This window comes from Molossus molossus, unplaced genomic scaffold, assembly GCF_014108415.1.
Source record: "Molossus molossus isolate mMolMol1 unplaced genomic scaffold, mMolMol1.p scaffold_m16_p_1, whole genome shotgun sequence".
NCBI lineage: Eukaryota > Metazoa > Chordata > Mammalia > Chiroptera > Molossidae > Molossus > Molossus molossus.
In genome coordinates, this window is record NW_023425344.1 from 205735217 (window position 1) to 205749857 (window position 14641).

The window sequence follows — 14641 nt, forward strand, 5'->3', positions numbered from 1 at the left end:
AAACAAACTACACACACACTATCCCCCCCTAAAACAAAACAACAACAACAAGTAGATGTCCCAGATCATCCTGCAGAGTGGAAACCGGGAGCAGCGTCAACAACCCGAATTAGTCTCTTACAGTCATCACAAGTATGCCTTGCTTTAAAAAAAAAAATTTTTTTTTTCAAAACAGAACAAAAACCAGTACTGATCACTTTTCTGACAATACAAATTACTCAAAATTAACTGGTACTGAGAGGGAGAAAGGGATCATACCTATGGGTTTTGTTTCTTGCAAAAACAAATTTTAATTTTTAATCTTTAGTTTGATTTAAACATTGCTTTTAGTATGATGCTGACAACAGCTCTGCAGAAAGGGCTCTGGAGAGATGATGTTCATAGCAGCACACACCTGCGGCTCTTCTTTGGTTATGGAGGCTTCAGGACAGAGTGTGTACAGTACACTCTACGTACTTGACAGCCTTCAAGTCACAGGACAGATTTTCAGAAGTTTCTGGAGTGATAAGTTTTTCTTTGTTCTTGGCAAGTTTTTCAATAGTAGAAGGGTCATCTCTGAGATCAATTTGGGTCCCAACAAGCAAGAAAGGAGTCTTTGGATAGTGGTGAGTTATCTGAGGCATCCACTTTTCTTTTACATTTTCAAATGAGGATGGAGAGACCACTGAAAAACAGACTAGAAATATATCTAGTTTGTGGATAACTCAGCAGTCATAATCTGTCATAATCCTCTTACCCTACAGTATCAAAAAGTCCAAGAGTATCTGGCTCTCCACTAATCATAATTGTGACTGCCTAGCTGTCAAAAAAGTCAGTACATACTCAGATGGAAATTTGTTTGTTGTGTAGGATATCAGGAGACATGTTTTACCAATGGCACCGTCGCCCTCAACAATGTATTTAATTGTCTGCATTGCTGAAACAGTTTTCTATCCACTTTAAATATTTCAAATCCGATGATGACCTCAGCTTCTCCTCCAGGGCATTGGCAGCACTCTACAAGAGAGCCATTTTAGATCTAAGCAAATGCATGGGTTGATATTGAAAGAATGTAAAAAAGGTATTCCATGCAAATGTAATTAAAAGAGAACTGGAGTGACTATACTATACTAAAATAATAAAAAATAGACTTTAAGTCAAAACCTTTAACAAGAGTAAAAGGACATTATATATTAGTAAAAGGGTCAATTCACCAAGAATTTATAACAATTATAAACATATACACACCAAATGACAGAGCCCCAAAATATATGAACCAAACAGTGACAGAATAGAAGGGAGAATAAGACAGTGATACAATAATAATTGGAGATTTCAATACCCCACTTTGAATAATGAGTACACCATCTAAACAAAAGATCAATAGGAAATAGAAGAATACTAATAATACAACAGGACTATAAAACAACTAGACCTAACATACATATACAGGACATTCTGCCAATAACAGCAGAATACACATTCCACTCAGGGGCACATGATAGGCCATAGATATTAGGTCACAGAAAAAAATCTCAATAAGTTTAAAAAGATTGAAAGCATTCAAAATATACTTTCCAAAAATAATTTAAAAACAAACAAACTAGAAATTAATAACAAAAAAGAAACTGAAAAAAATTTAAAATGTGTAGAAATTAAACCACATACTCTCTCTCTTTTTTTTAATCCTTACCCAAGGATACTTTTTTACATTTATCATCAGATAAAGTGGGAGGGAGGGAGAGAGAGATAGTGAGAGACAGAAACATCGATGTGAGAGAGAGACATTGACTGGTTGTCTCCCACATGACTCTACCAAGGCCAGGGATTGAACTGCAACTAAGGTACGTGCCCTTGACTGGAATCGAACCCGCAACTCATTAGTCCATAGGCCGATGCTCCAACTGCTGAGCCAAACCAGCCAGCGTATAAACAACATACTCTTTTTTTTTTTTCCTCACTTGAGGACGTTTTTCCATTTTTTGTTCAGCTAGAGTGGGAGAGAGAGAGAGAGAGAAACATCGATGTGAAAGGGACACATCGAGTGGCTGCCACCTGCACGACCCAACCAAGGCTGGGGACAAACTGCAACCGAGGTACATGCCCTTAGCTGGAACCCAATTCGGGTTCCACTCTAACTGCTGAGCCAAACCAGAGAGGGCAGCAACATACTCTTAAACAACCAATGGATCAAAGAAAAAAAAATCACAAGGGAAATTACAAAATATTTAGAGACAAATGAAAATTAAAATTCAACATACCAAAATGTATGAACTGCAGTGAAAGCAGTGCTAAGAGGAAAATCTATGCCAACATTAAAAAAGAAGAACAATCTCAAATCAACAACCTAAATTTACAATTTAAGAAACTAGCAGCATTATTTATAGTAGTCAAGATTTGGAGGCTGCCTGTGTCCATCAGTAGATGAGTGGATAAAACAGCTATGGTACATTTACACAATGGGATACTATTTTGCTGGGAAAAAAAAAAGAAGGAAATCTTACCCTTTGCAACAGCATGGTTGGACCTGGAGAACATTACGTTAAGTGAAATAAGCCAGTCAGAGAAAGATGAGTACCTTAAGATTTCACTCATATGTAGAATCTAATGAACAAATAGAACTAAAAAGCAAAATTGAGACAGACTCATACTCATAGATAGAGAACAGGCTGATGGCTGGCGGGTGAGGGGGTAAAAGGGTGGCTGGGGACTGGCAGGATTAAGCCATAAAAAAAAAAGAGAGAGAGAGAAAGTACACATAGACATGGACAACAACATGGTGATGGGGGGGGGTTAGATGTGGAAGAGGGTACAGGGGGGATAAACAGTGAAGGCAAAAATTATATTAAATTTATAAAGAAGAAATGAAACCCAGATTCAGCTGAGGGCTACAACCCAAGGCTCATCAAGTAACTGTGACTAATAGCCTCTAGGCAAAAGGCTAGAGGATACCAGAACCTTTCCTGGGCTGGCAAATCTACACAAAAAAGTAAGACCTGACAGTGGTCCCGGGATTTGGAGGGCACTCAGAGTTTTTGCTGAGCTGTGGCCACAAAGGACAGTGGCCAGTGTGCTCCTTCCCCGGGCTGTAGGGAAAAGCAGCAGCCCCCCTCTCGGAGATTCAGCCTTTCCCAGGTGAGGCAAAGAAATGCAAATTGAGGCTCATTAATAACCAGTATCTGTCCCACCCTCTGGAAATCCTCTTATGCAGAACACCAAAGCTACATTCCAAGGCACTGAGTAATTGAGACTACTAGCCACCAGGAAAAAGCTAGAGGATAACTGAACCTTTCCTGGGCTTGCAAATCTACCCAGGAAAGTAAGACTAGATGGTGGTGTTTAACGTGGGCCCACCCAGGCTCATCCAAACCCAGTAGAGGTAGCCACAAACAGCAGAACACCAACACCTACAGGGAAAATTTGACAGGCTCCAAAACCCACTGTGATAACCAAAATGGTGAAACAAAGAAACAAATCTCAAATGAAATAACAAGAGAACTCTATCAAAGACGAGATCAATGAAATGCAGCTAAGCAAATTATCAGAGGTAGAGTACAGAGCCATGATCTTGAGGAAGCTCAACAGCATGAGTAAGGACATCAGCACCATGAGTAAAGATACAGAAACACTGAAAACCAACCAAGTGGAAATGAAAAATGACATAGCAGAAATTAAGAACACATTGGAAGGACTAACCAGCAGAGTAGAGGAAGCTGAGGAATGGATCAGTGAATTAGAAGACAGGGTAGAAAAAATCAACCAATCAGAAAACCAAAAGGAAAAAATAATTAAAAAACAGGAAGATAGCTTAAGAGAACTGTGGGACAACTGGAAACGTAATAACATTCACATCATAGGAGTCCCTGAAGAGGAAGAAAATGGGCAAGGATTAGAGAATATATTTGAAGAAATAGTGACAGAAAACTTTCCTAACTTGGTGAAGGAAGAAGGCATTCAAGTTACAAAAGCACAGAGAGCCTCAAGTAAGAAGAACCCAAATAGGCCCACACCAAGACACATAGCAATTAAAATGCTAAAAATTAAAGACAGAGAGAGAATCCCAAAGGCAGCAAGAGATAATCAACAGGTTACCTACAGAGGAAATCACATAAGGCTCTCAGCTGACTTCTCAACAGAAACACTACAGGCCAGAAGGGAGTGGCATGAAGTAATCAAGGTCAAGAAAAACAAGGATCTGACTCCAAGACTACTCTACCCAGCAAGGCTAACATTCAAAATAGAAGGTCAAATAAAGAGCTTTCCAGACAAAAAAAAGGGGGGCTAAGGGAACATATTAACACCAAACTAGCACTGCAAGATATGCTAAAAGGACTGCTGTAATTAGTAGAATACATAGGAAGAAGAACAGAACCACACTAAACAAAAAGGGCATAAATAAGTACATATCAATAATCACCTTAAATGTGAATGGTTTGAATGCTCCAATAAAAAGACACAGAGTTGCTGACTGGATAAAAAAACATGACTCACATATATGTTGTTTACAAGAGACCCACCTCACAACAAAAGACTCACATAGGTTGAAAGTGAAGGGATGGAAAAAAAAATCTTTCAAGCAAATGGAAAGGAAAAAAAGCTGGGGTAGCAATACTCATGTCTGATAAAGTAGATTTAAAAATGAAGGCCATAACTAGGGACAAAGAAGGCCACTACATAATATTTAAAGGATCTATCCAACAGGAAGATATAACTTTGGTAAAGATATATGCACCCAATATAGGAGCACCAATATATATTAAAAATCTTTTGGAGGACTTCAAAGGAGAAATCACCAGCAATACAATCATAGCAGGGAACTTCAATACCCCGCTGACATCACTGGATAGATCTTCTAGACAACAAATTAACAAGGAAACACAGACTCTAAATAAAGTGCTCGACCAAACAAATTTAATAAATATCTACAGAGAATTACACCCCAAAACTACAGAATTCACATTCTTCTCAAGTGCACATGGGACATTCTCAAAGACAGACCACATGTTAGAACACAAACTAAATCTCTACAAGTTCAAGAAGATCAAAATCATATCAAGCATCTTTTCAGATCACAATAGCATGAAACTAGAAATCAATTGCAACAAGAACGTGCAAAGACATTTCAACACATGGAGGCTAAATAGCATGTTATTGAACAATGAATGGTTACCATGGAGATCGAGGAAGAAATTAAAAACTTTCTGGAAACCAATAAAAATGAACACACAACAACACAAAATTTATGAGATGCAGTGAAAGCAGTTCTGAGAGAGAAGTTCATAGCACTACAGGCCTACCTCAAGAAGCAAGAAAAATTTCTAATAGACTATCTAACCTTACAACTTAAAGAACAAGAAAGCAAACAAAAAGTTAACCCCAGAGCAAGTAGAAGGAAGGAAATAGTAAAGATCAGAGCAGAAATAAATGACACAAAGACCAAAAAAAAAAAACAGTTCAAAGGATCAATGAAACAAAAAGCTGGTTCTTTGAACAGATAAACAAGATTGATGGACCCTTAGCTAGACTCACCAAGAAACAAAGAGAGATAACCAAAATATACAAAATCAGAAATGAAAGGGGAGAAATAACTGACACCACAGAAATACAAAGGATTGTTAACAAATATTATGAACAATTATATGGCAACAAATTGGACAATCTAAGCAAAATGAACAAATTTCTAGAAACACATAGTCTCCCAAAACTGAATCAGGAAGAGATAGAAAACTTGAACAGACCGATACAACAAAAGAAATTGAAGATGCAATCAAGACTCTCCCAGCAAACAAAAGCCCAGGCCCAGACGGCTTCACAGGGGAATCTTACCGAACACTCAAAGAAGAACTGATACCCATTCTCCTCAAATTATTCCAGAAAATTCAAGAAGAAGGAAGACTTCCAAACTCATTTTATGGGGCCAGCATAATTCTAATTCCAAAACCAGAAAAAGACACTACAAAGAAAGAAAACTACAGACCAATATCCCTGATGAACATAGATGCCAAAATCTTGAACAAAATACTAGCAAATCGAATCCAGCAATACATCAAAAAAATTATTCACCATGACCAAGTGGGATTCATCCCAGGGATGCAAGGCTGGTACAATATTCACAAATCAATCAATATGATACACCTCATAAACAAAATGAAAAATAAAAATCATATGATCATATCAATAAACGCTGAAAAAGCATTCGACAAAATCCAGCACCCATTTCTGATAAAAATGCTCAGCAATGTGGGAATAGAGGGATCACATCTCGACATAATAAAGGCCATATATGAAAGACCTACAGCCAACATCATACTCGATGGGCAAAAATTCAAAACATTTCCTTTAAGAACAGGAACAGGACAAAGATGCCCACTTTCACCACTCTTATTTAACATAGTACTGCAAGTCTTAGCCACAGCAATCAGACTGGGAAAAAAAAGGGGGGGGGGGATCCTAATGGGAAAGAGGAAGTGAAACTGTCATTATTCGCAGATGACATGATACTATATGTAGAAAACCCCAAAGACGCCCTGGCCGGTTTGGCTCAGCGGTTAGAGCGTCGGCCTGCGGTCTAGAGAAAACCCCAAAGACTCCATCAAAAATTTACTAGACTTAATAAATGAATTTGGCAAAGTAGCAGGATACAAAATTAACGTCAAGAAATCGATGGCATTCTTATACACCAATGATGAACTCACAGAAAGAAAAATGAATAAACAATCCCATTTACCATCACAGCAAAAAAATTAAGATACCCAGGAACACACTTAACCAAATAAATAAAGGACCTATTCGCAGAAAACTACAGGACATTGAAAAAAGAAATAGAGGAAGATATAGAAAAGTGGAAGCATATAACTTATTCATGGATCGGAAGAATTAACATCATTAAAATGTCCATATTACCAAAGGAATCTATAGATTCAATGCAATGCCCATCAAAATACCACCAACATACTTCACACAACTAGAACAAATACTTCAAAAGTTCATATGGAACCAAAAAAGACCTCCAATAGCCACAGCAATCTTAAAAAAGAAGAACAAAGTAGAAGGGATCTCATTACCAGATTTCAGGTTATACTACAAAGCCACTGTAATCAAAACAGCCTGTTACTGGCACAAGAACAGGCAGGTGGACCAGAGGAACAGAACAGAGAACCCAGAAATGGACCCAAGGCAATATTCTCAATTAATATTTGACAAAGGTGGCAAGAGCATACAGTGGAGTAAAGACAGCCTCTTTAATAAATGGTGTTGGGAAAATTGGACAGCTACATGCAAAAAAATGAAACTAGACCACCAACTTATCCCATACACAAGAATAAACTCCAAATGGATAAAAGACTTAAATGTGACTAGTGAATCCATAAAAATCCTACGGCAACAACATTTCAGACATCATACGCAGCAGAATTTTCACTGATACATCACCTAAGGCAAGAGAAACAAAGGAAAAAATGAACACAGGAGACTACATCAAACTAAAAAGCTCTGCACAGCAAAGGAAACAACCATCAAAATGGAAAGGGGACCCACTATATAGGAGACCATAATTGCCAATCATGTATTAGATAAGGGTTAATTTCCAAAATATATAGAATACTCATACAACTCAACAGAAAAAAGACAAAGAACCCAACTTAAAAATGGACAGCCCTGACCGGTTTTGCTCAGCGGTTAGCGCATTGGTCTGTGGTCCAGAGAGACCCAGGTTCATTTCCCGCTAAGGGCATGTACCTCAGTTGCAGTTTGTCCCCGGCCCTGGTTGGTCATGTGGGTGGCAACCACTCGAAGTGTCCCTTTCACGTCGATGTTTCTCTCTCTCTCTCTCTCTCTCTCTCTCTCTCTCTCTCTCTCTCTCTCTCTCTCTCTTCCTCTCTCTCCCTCCCACTCTACCTGAACCAAAAATGGAAGAATGTCCTCAGGTGAGGCAAAAAAAAAAGGGCAGAGGACCTAAATGGACACTTCTCTAAATGCGACATACAAATGGCCAAGAGACATATGAAAAAATGTTCAACATCACTAATTATCAGAGATGCAAATTAAAACAACAATGAGGTATCACCTCACACCTGTCAGAATGGCTGCCATCAACAAATCATCAAACAACAAGGGCTGGTGAGGGTGTGGAGAAAAGGGGACTCTAGTACACTGCTGGTGGGAATGCAGATTGGTGCAGCCACTATGAAAAACACTATGGTGTTACCTCAGAAAGTTAAAAATTGAACTATCATTTGACTTTGATCCTACTTCTAGGAATATATCCTAAGAAGCCTGAAACACCAATCAGAAAGAATATATGTACTCCTATCTTCATAGCAGCACTATTTACAATCGCTAAGTCTGGAAACAGCTCAAGTGTCCATCAATAGATGAGTGGATAAAAAAGCTGTGGTACATGTACGCAATGGAGTACTATGCAGCTGTAAGAAAGAGAGATGTCTTATCCTTTGAGACAACATGGAGGGACCTGAAGAGTATTATCCTAAGCGAAACAAGCCAATCAGAGAAAGACAAATATCACATGATCTCACTTAATTGTGGAATATAATGAACAAAACAAACTGATAAACAAAATAAACCCAGAGACATAGAAATAGGGTACAGACTGACAAACCTCAAAAGAGGAGGTGGCAGGGGAGGGAAGAGATAAACGACAGAACTTATATGCATGTATGCGTAACCATGGACATAGACAACAATGCTGACATGGGGGGAGGGGGAGGGATTGGAAGGGAGGTGTCAATGGGGGAAAAAGGAGCAATATCTGTAACAAAAATTAATTAATTAATTTAAAAAAAAAGAAATGAAACTCAAAGCAAGCAGAATGAAGTAAAAAATAGAGATAAGAGCAGAGATAAGCAAAAAAGAGAACAGAATGATCTATTCTATTCACAGAGATTATTGATAAAATTAAAAGTTGGTTCTTTAAAAAGATCAAGCCCTGGCTGGTTTGGCTCAGCTGGCAGATTTGGCTCAGGGGTAGAATGTCGGCCTGAGGACCAATAAGTTGTGGGTTCGATTCCAGCCAAGGGTACGTACCTCGGTTGTGGTTCGACCCTGGCCCTGGTTGGGGTCGTGTGGGAGGCAACCAATCGATGTGCTTCTCATGTCGATATTTCTCTCTCTCTCCCTTCTCTCCTTCCCACTCATCTGAAGATAAATTTTTAAAAATCCTCGGGTGAGAATTAAAAAAAAAATCAACAAAATCGACAAACTTTTAGGTAGAATTGTTAAGAAAAAAAGAGAGAAGACAAACAGAGCCAGAGGGGAAGGAGGATGGGAGACTGAGTGAAAAGACTGTGGTGTGAAAGAGGTGAAGGGATTAAGGAGTACAAACTGGGAGTTACAAAATAGTTACCAGGATGTAAAGTACAGCATAGGGAATACAGTCAATAATATTGTCATAGCTATGTATGGTGCCAGGTAGGTACTGGAACTATTAGGGAAAACACTTTGTAAAGTATCTGATTGTCTAACCACTATGCTGTATACCTGAAAGTAATCCAAAATAATATTGAAAGTAAAATAAATAAATAAATAAATAAATAAATAAATAAATAAATAAATAAAATCAGAAATGAGAGTGGACATACTGACCTTCCATAAATAAAAAAGATTGTAACAGAAAACTATGAACAACTGTATGTCAACAAATAAAATAACCTAAATGAAATAGACAAACTCCTAGAAACATACAAATTACCAAAACTGACTCAAGAATAAATAGAATATATTATCAGACCATTAGCAAGTAAAGAGATGTAATCAGTAATTAAAAAAATATTTCAATAAAGAAAAGTCCAGGACAAAGTGGCTTTACTGGTGAATTCTATGAAACATTAAAAAAGAATGCCAATTTTCAAATTCTTCAAAAAAATAGAAGAGGAGGAAACACTTCTTAACTCATTCTACAAAGCCAATATTACCTTGATACCAAATCCAGACAAAGATATCACAGGAAAGAAAACTACAGACCAATATATATAGATATTAAAATATTCAATAAAATACTAGCAAACCAAATTTAACAGTATTTTAAAAGGGATTGTACACTATGACCAAGTTGGATTGGCTTTTTTCACTCAGCATAATTTCTTGGAGATTCACCCAAGTTGTTGCATGTATCCATAGTTCATTTCTTTTTATTGCTGAGTAGTATTTCATGGTATGGATGTTCCACAGCTTGCTTAACCATTTACCCACTGAATGGCAGCTGAGTTGTTTCCAATTTTTTTTGTTTGTTATTATGAATAAAGTTGCTATTAACATTTATGTATAGATTTTGTATAATCATGTTTTCAATTCTCTTGGGCAAGTGCCCAAGATTGCAAATCTGGAGTTATACAGTTGTTTCATGTTTAGTTTTATAAGAAAATGACAAAATGTTTTCCAGAACAACTATACCATTTTATATGCCACCGGCAATTCATGAGTGATGGCATTTCTCTGCAGCATTTGGGACCACTGTTGTTTTTTCAGTCATTCAGACATGTGTGCAGTAGAATCTCGGGTGATTTTATTCCCAAGTCCCTAATAGCCAATGATGTTGAACATCTTTTCATGTGCATTATTTGACATCTGTCTGTCCTCTTGGGTGAAGTGTCTGTGTCTTTTGCCCATTTTCTAATTGATTTTTGTCTTTCATTGTTGAGTCTTGAGGACTCATTATATATTCCAGAAATTAGTCCTTTGTCAGACTTGTGGTTTGCAGATATTTTCTCTAAGGCTGTAGCTTGTCTTTTCATTCTCTTTCTTAGAGAAAATGTTATTAATTTTAATAAAGTCAATTAATCTTTTTTTTTTTCCCCTTGTATAGCTCATGTTTTTGGTGCCAAGTCTAAGAACTTTTTGCTCAGTCTTAAGTGCTGAAGATTTTCTTTTCTTTCTTTCTTTTTTTTTTCCCCCATTTATTTTTTGCTAGAGTGGGAGGGAGGAGTTGAGAGAAAGAGAGAGAGAGAGAGAAATATCAATGTGAGAGAGACAAGACACATTGACTGGTTGCCTCCCGCACAACCCCAACCAGGGCCAGGGACAAACTGCAACCAAGGTATGTGCCCTTGACTGGAGTTGAACCCGTGACTCCTTGGTCCTCGGGCCAACGTTCTAATCGCTGAGCCAAACTGGATCTAATCCATGATCCATGTTGAGTTAATTTTTATATAAAATGTGAGGTTTAAATTGAGTTTCTTTTGTTTAACCTATGTATGTCCAATAGTTTTAGCACCATTTCTTTAAAAGGGTATCATTTCTCCATTGAATTGCTTTTGCATTTTATAGAAAATCAGCTGGGTACATATGTCTGGGTCTATTTCTGGACTTTCTGTTCTGTTCCATTGGGCTATATGTCTATCCCTCTTCTAATCCAACACAGTTTTGACTAGTGGTTATTTGTTTTTAAAGTGCTGCACTAATTCTAATGTGCTGTAAGAACTGAGAACTACTGCTGGAGCTAGAAAAAGGATCTCAAGACAGTAACAAATCCAATTATCTCTTATAATCCAGAGTGGTTCTGTGAAAACAGTGTTGTTCTTAGAGGCTAAAGACCTGTGTTTTACAGTCTTATTGCATCAGGTTGTGGCTGGATGACTTGCCAAAACTTTTAGCCTGAGCCACTATGGAAGGTGGATGTTAATATCTGGCTAGCCTACCTTTCCAGTATAAAAGAAAATATACAGTCTGTAAGGTTTAGACAAAAGCCAGTATTCAAATACAAAGGGTTATTATTTGAGGGATAGGGAAAATGAGATCCCAAGAGGTAAGAGATCCCTTAAGGTCCTTCTTACCTGAAGTCACCTTCTATTTGACTTGGTGGCATCATCAGAAAGTATCACGTGTTATTTAACAACACTTACAGAGCCCACATTCTTTGAGGCACTGTGAAAAGTCCCTGAGACACAAACACAAAAGGACATGGTCCCTGTCCTTAGGAATTTTTCTTCACTGTGGGGACATATTCTATTTTTCTTTTTCTTTAAATTTTTTTTTTTCCTTTATTGATTTTACAGAGAGAGGAAATGAGAGGGAGAGAGAAACATTGATGAGAGAGAACATCAACTGGCCGTCTCCTGCATGCCCCCCACTGGGGATTGGGCCCACAACCTGGGCATGTGTCCTGACCAGGAATTGAACCAGTGACCTCTTGGTGCATGGGTCGACGTTCAACCACTAAGCCACACCAGCTGGACCATATTCTATTTTTCAAAGGTTAAGTGAATTCAAATTAAATTTACAGTGAGGAACCCTTCAGAATTCCAGGGCCTTCCTAGGTGGATGGATCCATAGAGCAATAAATCATTGTCCTCACATCTCTATAAGTCACCAGCTACCTTCTCAGACATTCACAAGGCTGCACACTGACTTTGGTAGAGACAAAAGGAAAGATGGAGGGTTTTCATGGACAGAACTAAAAACACTCCAAGTTTCATATGCCTGCAACCACTTCCCAGCTATTCCCATCCCCATTCCAGGATGTCTTTGCCATCTATTTATTAAAACAAAACAAAACAAAAACACCCCATGGGGAAAACAAAACACCCCATGGAGCCAATTCAAAGTCCTGTATAGTGAATAAAAAATGCATTTTTTTTTCTACCTTAAGTGAGGCAGAACCTGTTGAAAAAGGATATTTCCAAGGGTCAACCTGCCTCTTGTGTGTGCTCCCAGGTCTCATTTTACAAGCTGATTTCAACCCAGGTCTGTCTGCAATGAGCTGCATATGGAGTAGTTTTAATAGTCAGAGAAAGACTAGATGTCCAATATCCCTCTAGACAGCCTGCAATGAAGAAAATCTCACGGGGAGAACAAAAGCTGTTATTGCTGAATCATTTTAAATATTATTGCATCCTATTTGGAACATTTAGAATGCAAGGTATGAGAATAAAACAAAACATACAATAGCAAAATAAGATCCAGCGCAACAAAGTCAGAATCCAGTTCCTAGACTCAGAGCTGGAATGATGCTCTCAAGTAACTGCCTGGTACCATTTGGTAATTGGTGAGGCTCTGCTGCCCCCAAGTGGCTGAAGCCTTTCTCCGACAAAGCCTCAGGTGCTCTGGGGCTAAGTGTTATGGTGATATTTAGAATGATGGATGGTTGGATAAGGAGATGGGTGAATTCATTTATTTGTTCATTCAGTTAACAAATATGGAATTTAAACTAATTTTCCAGGCACTTTTACAAATGCTATTAGAAAGTGACATTTAAGATATGATATCAGCCCTGGTCGGTTTGGCTCAGCGGTTGGAGCGTAGGCCTGTGGTCCAGAGACACCCGGGTTCGGTTCCTGGTAGGGGCATGTACCTCGATTGCAGTTTGCACCCGGCCCTGGTTGGGTTGTGCGGATAGCAGCCACTCAATGTGTCCCTTTCACATCGATGTTTCTCTCTCTCTCTCTCCCTCCCACTCTATCTGAACAAAATATGGAAAAATGTCCTCAGGTGAGGATAAAAAAAAAAAAAAAAAAGATATGATATCTGAAAACTGCTATGGTCTGAGCTACCCTGTGCATTGGTACCAAGAAAATAATGGGAGCAGTGACAAGTGACCTATGATGATAAAGATAGGAATTCCCAAACATGCTTATTCCCCCAGAGGGATACATATATGTCATAGTCTATTAATTCAAACCTATTGGGGAAAAGAATATGAAGCAGGTAAATGTGAGTTTTAGATATACACTAAAAGGTGGGGACAGACAGAGTAAGCAGAACCCTTTGCCTCACTGAAAAAAAGTGAAACAGACTAAAACAACAAGATACCATATTTAACATGGCTTATCCTCAAAGATGATGACACCCAATATTGATGGGTATGGAAATTGGTGCAATTCATTTGATGGAGCAATTCCACAATGAGGAATTTACTGTCCAGAATTACTTGCAAAGGTATACAGGGGAAAGAAAAGATGAAGTGACCACATGTCATTCGTCTCACCTGGGCTTGAACGATAGCGTTGCAGACACTCAGAGCTGAGAAGTTCCTTCTTAAGACTGAAAATTGTGCTGGAAGTTGCCTCTGTAGCTGTCTTAATTGTTTGTTGGTCCTTTTAGGATTCTATAAGCCAATATAAAATCTCCAACCTTTGCCCTGGCCGGTTTGGCTCAGCGGTTAGAGCGTCGGCCTGTGGTCCGGAGAGACCCGTGTTCAGTTCTCGCTAAGGGCATGTACTTCAGTTGCAGTTTGTCCCCGGCCCTGGTTGGTCGTGCGGGTGGCAGCCACTCGATGTGTTCCTTTCACGTCGATGTTTCTGTCTCTCTCTCCCTTCCTCTCTTTCCCTCCCACTCTATCTGTACAAAAAATGGAAAAACATCCTCGGGTGAGGATAAAAAAAAAAAACTCCAACCTTTTAATTTCAGTTGAACTCAAACATGCATTTATTGAGCACCTGGTAAATGCAAGACTTTGGCTGGGTTAGGGAGGGTGTAATGCAGAGATAACTTAGATCAGGTTCCTGGACCTCAAAGACCTTGGTCTAGCAAAGATTGACTTGTAAAAACATAAAATTCAGTAATTCAATGAAATAATGGCTAAAACATAGCATTATGGAAATGGTATAAGATAGGGAAGATATAATATATTCTAAGTAGATGGATTAGGGAGGGGTGGATTCCTAGCAGACATGGCTTTTTGGCCTTGAAATACAACAGAATTCTGATAGGC

At 38.5% G+C, this 14641-nt stretch overlaps 1 pseudogene; it reads right to left on the reverse strand.

Annotated features, from left to right (window-relative positions):
* Positions 1-422: 422 nt before the first annotated feature.
* LOC118623294 lies at positions 423-970 on the reverse strand (annotated as a pseudogene).
* Positions 971-14641: the final 13671 nt, after the last annotated feature.